At 41.3% G+C, this 5,184-nt stretch overlaps 1 pseudogene; it reads left to right on the top strand.

Moving 5' to 3' along the window:
* The first annotated feature begins 494 nt into the window (after window positions 1–494).
* The window catches only part of LOC102859671, a 95,434-nt pseudogene continuing 90,744 nt past the window's right edge, over window positions 495–5,184 (top strand).

The raw sequence follows: 5,184 nt of genomic DNA, 5'->3' as shown, positions 1-5,184 counted from the left end.
CAGCGCAGGAGGGGAAGACCCTCTATGAGATGGATTGATTCGGTGACTGGGGTAATCGGGATGGGTGTGTCAGAGGCGGTGCAGTTGGCGCAGGATAGAGCAGGGTTTAGAGCTGTTGTGCATAGGGTCGCTATGAGTCGGAAACGACTCGATGGCACATAACAACAATAACAACAACAACAATTTTCAAAGGGTCTGGAGAGCATTATGATAAGTGAACTAAGTCCCATAAGGACAAATACTATATAAAACCATTACTGTAAAAATAGAAAAAGACTAGAAAAACATGTCTGAGAATCCAAGGGGGGAAGGGTAGGAGCAGAGAGGTGAGGATGGGCCCAGGAGTAATCACAGGGTTGCACAATTTGATGGGGAGGGGAGGAGTGGGTAAAGGAAACGGGAAAAATCCAGTGTGAAAAACAACAGTATACGAACTTTGTAAGCAAACCAGTATAAAATAAATTAAAGAAAAATCAATTGGACAGAAGGAAGAAATGCCTGATGTTCAAGAGGATGAAACCATTGAAATAGGTGGCAAAAGGTAGGTTCACTCTGGAAATGTCTAAGATGCAAAGAGATAGCTGCCTCTCTTGGGAGTTGATAGTGGGGATAGTAATGCCCTCCTCATAGAGATAGGAGCCTGGAATACATTATCTCAAGATCCTTCTTATTAATGAAAGAGTTATCGCATTTGTTCACTCAGACAGACAGACAGACAGACAGACTTAGAATCAAATCCCAACTTCCCCTATGCTGATTTTGTTGCATGGGCAAGGTATTTGGGTTTTTTTCATCCATAAAATGCAATCTATAATAGAACCTATGTTGGGGAGGAGGGAATTATAGAACACAATCGTCAAAACCAACCCTGAGCATTAAGTTGTCATTGTGTTCCATCAAGTTAGCATGCTTATGGATTTTCAGAGGCAGTAAATCACACGGGAATTGATTGCCCATTTTTTTCCCACAGAGCAACTGGAGGATTTGAACTGTGTGTGTTTGGGTTGACAGCATAGTTCCTTACCATGGTCTTCTCGTCACCTGCTATCCCTCAGAGAGCTGGGAAATTAATAAGGATGACAGAAGAAGAATTGATGCCTTTGAGTTGTGGTGTTGGAGAAGAGTGCAGAATAGCCTATGGATTGCAAAAGAACAAATAGATACATCTTGGGAAAAGTACAGCCAGAATTGCTCTTTGGAGGCAAGGATGGTGAAGCTTCACTTTTTTTTTAGGTGAGGCTATTTCTTGGATGGGCATGATTCAGCTCGACTGTTCACAGAATCACTATGAGTCATGCTTACCTTGATGACACCTAACAACAACATGACAACATTTTGGAAAAACAAAACAAAACATCATGCTCAGAAAGATGGAGGATCAGCAAAGGAGAGGATCTCAATGAAATGGGTCAACAAGGTGACTTCAGCAGTATCAGAGATGATGATGGCCAGGACAGTGCAGGATTCAGGTCAGCTATTCACAGGGTCGCTATGACTCCTCCTTGATTCGAAGGCACCTAACAACAATAACAACAGACCACCAGAGCTTCCCAAAATGTGCCTGATTCGGACCATGATCTGTTCATTTGCTGTCCTCCTAAGAGCTGTACGATGAATAAGGATGATAGAAGAAGAATTGATGCCTTTTAATTGTGGTGTTGGAGGAGAACACTGAATATTCCATGGACTGCCAAAAGAGCAAACAGGTGTTAGAGAAGGTGCGGCCAGAGTGCTCCTTGGAGGCAAAGATGATAATGCTTCATCTCCTGCTTTAGATATGTTGCCCGAAGAAGCTATTGCTTGGAAAGTGACATACATCATGCTTGGAAAAGTGAAGGGAAAGAGGGGAAGATCCTCAACCAGGTGGTCTGACACAGTGATTGAGCAGTGGGTTAGAATGTGACAGAGATGGTGAGAACCGCACAAGGTAGGATGGCACCTAACAACAATAACAATATTCGTGGAGGTAATTGAGAGATTAATTAATTACACAAACATGTGTGTCATTGCATGATGTACATGGTAAGTTCATAAATGATATTAGGTTGTTTTTGTTGTTTCCATTGTGCCAGCACTGGCTTACACTCTGGGTAGAAACAGAGAGAAGAAAGTATTTCCAGAGTAGAAGTAGAAGACTGCCAGTAGTGTACATAAACAGCCAACAAACATGATTAAGACAATGAAAAAGTACAGACTGGAGGCCGTGCACCTGCTGAAATGGACAGAGACTGTACCATCCTTGGTGGTCTCCCAGGTCCTAGTCTCAATTCCTATGAGTTCTGTCTGAGTTTGGTTTCTGTGACATATTCTATGCTTACAATTACCCCTCCTCCTTCTTTGACCTGTCATGAGCAGATTGTCATTGTAGTCAGGGAGCACCAGGAAAGGTGCTAAATGAATAATTGATTATTCTCTGTTGGTGCTAAATGAGATTTGGAGACCAAAAGCTGCATAAAGCTTAGGTCAGACTTGGATCTTGTTTGGGGTGAAGGTTAGACTTCTGAGGAGTAAAAAGAGTGATCATATAGATGATGGTGTGGTTGTTGTTGTTATGTGCCATAGCGTCAACTGCGACTCATAGCAACTCTTTGTACAAGAGCTCTGAACCCTGCCCTATTCTGAGCCAATCTCATCACCTCCAACAGACCTAATCCCATTTCTTCTGTCACTGATGCAATCCTTCTCATCCTGGGTCTTTCTCTCTTGTGCTGTCTCTCCACCCTTCCAAATACAATATTCTTCCCCAAGGACTGATCCCTCCTGGGTGTGTGCCCAAAGTATGTGAGATGGAGCTTCACAATCCTTGCCTTAAGGGTAAAAGCTGGAAAATGAAAACCAAGAAGTTGTATAATCTACCCAGGATTCAGTTACGTGTGGAGAGATGAGAAAGAACCAGGTCTTGGGAGCTCTGGATGGCAGACAAAGAACATGAGACTATTTTCCTCTAAAGCAAGAAACAATGTTGACTTTCAAGCCTAGTATGACAAAGTCAGAAATCATGAGCAGCTGTTTGAGAATGGATGAGAGATCTGGGAGAGTTGGAAAGAGAGATAGAAGACGGAAAGTTATTGTGTGTTCTGAGCAAGAAATAATGATGAGTTAAGGTAAGAACAGTGGGCATGGACAATGATAATGATTATTATAATGACCAAAAGGCAAGAGTGCTTTGGCTGACCAGCTTGGGTTATGTCCTACCCCTGCACCAAAGGGTGAGTCACCATGGCAACCCTTCCAGAATCACATAGGGTGTTTCTTATGTGATCCCAGGATCACACAGAGTTTCCCGTAGGAGCCAGAAAGAAAATAACAGAAACATTTGTTGGGAAAAGGAAAAAATCCCATTGTAACATTCTCACATCCTTCTAGAACAAAGTTTTATTTGAAGCAAGCCAAAAGGTCAAATTGAAATAAAGGGACAAGGTATAAAAGTTCTAAGTCATAGGCATGCTCACTGCAGCATTTTCTAACAAGCCAAAGCTGGAAGCCACTCAATGTCCAATAGTAAGGAACTGGTTAAATAAGGTGTGAGCCACTCCTCCAAAGGTGAAGTCCACTGGACTCTATAAAGAAATGGTAGATTTGAATGCACAAGCATGAAAATGTATCCACGAGACAGCAGAGTGTGAAAAAAATGAGAGCTCACATAACAATATGGGTAATAGGATCCTATTTTTGTTGATGAAGAGATGTAGCAAATGTTTTCTCGAAAATTCCTAGAGACCTGATTCTCATAAGAAAGGCAGTTAGTGAGGAATGGCACTCTCTATGGGATCTGTACTCAATGAGGAACATCCCACGTCAGAAGAGTTCAGAAGGGCACAGCCCAAAGAAAGAAAAGATGAGTGGGAGGAAGTAGCTTCATTTCCTAATGTTGCTGTAACATAAATAACACAAGTGGGTGGCTTTAAAGAACAGAAGTTTATTTCCTCCTATCTCTAGAGGCTAAAAGTCCAAATCCAGGTCTTAGCTGTGTAGATTCCTTCTTTGTCTGTAGCCCTAAGCATTCATGGTTCCTGGGCTTATAGATTATCTTTGTATAGAATCTGCCTTCATAGGCTTACATGAACATGTCTCAGTGCTGTTGATGAAAAAAATATTAAATATACCATTATCTCATGCAAGAAGAAACCAATCTGTTTAGGAAGAAGTGCAGCTAGAATGTTCCTTGGAAGTAGCTAGCAAGGTCAAATTTTGTCTCATAGGCATTGATCATGTTCTTAGGAAGGACCTGTCCCAGGAGAAGGACACAATGCTTGATAGAATGGAAGACCAGAAAAAGAGGAAGGACCCTCCTGTGATATATTGACATGGTTGTTTCACCAATGGGCTAAAACATAGCAAAGATTGTAAGGATGGCCCAGAGCTGGGTAGTAAGTTGATGCTTTTGAGTTGTGGTGTTGGCAAAGAATATTAGCTATCGCTTCGACTGCCAAGAGAACAAATTGGCCTTGGAAGCAGTACAACTAGGGTTTTCCTTACACGTCAGGATAGTGAAATTTCATCTCTTATACTATTGGCATCCTGTCAGGAGGAACCAGCCTTTGGGCAAAAAAAAATCACATCTGGAAAAGTAGATGGTCAGTGAGAGAGAGGAAGACCCTCAACAAAATGGATTGACACAGTGACTGCAACTGTGAGTCAAGCACAGCATATTGTGACGATGGCACAGATTGGACAAGGTTTTGACCTGTTTTGCATACGGACCCTACGAAGAATAGTTGACCCAATGGTGTTTGAGTTGGAATGGACTCAATGTCACATCACAATAACTGTTTCTGTGCTGCTCTTTAGATGCAAGTAGTCCCCAACCTACAACATATTCACAATGAACTGTAATTATGACCACCCTTCTTTGGAGTGTAACAACACACTTTATCATTAGTAATTTTATAGTGAAAGAACTTGTTTTCAAAACTGCTTGATTGCTTAAAAGCACAGACCCAAACAGTGACTGATTTGCAAAAGTTGATAGAGATAGTGAGATGTTATGGCAAAATATGGGAAGAAAAATATAAAAGCATTGTATAGATAGCGCTCAGTCATCTCCTAACTGGAAATGACATCCTAATCCCAAAATGATCCAGAGCCTTCCACAAGTGGAGGTACTATGGTAATGGATAAAATTCTAATGTCCACAATTCTTCATTGTTAAGTAAATTTTTATTATTTGTATTTATATTTATA

Source organism: Elephantulus edwardii, unplaced genomic scaffold (assembly GCF_000299155.1).
Source record: "Elephantulus edwardii isolate Elephantulus edwardi_28Jun2011 unplaced genomic scaffold, EleEdw1.0 scaffold00049, whole genome shotgun sequence".
NCBI classification, from domain to species: Eukaryota; Metazoa; Chordata; class Mammalia; order Macroscelidea; family Macroscelididae; genus Elephantulus; species Elephantulus edwardii.
This window is presented reverse-complemented; position numbering and strand designations above follow the sequence as displayed.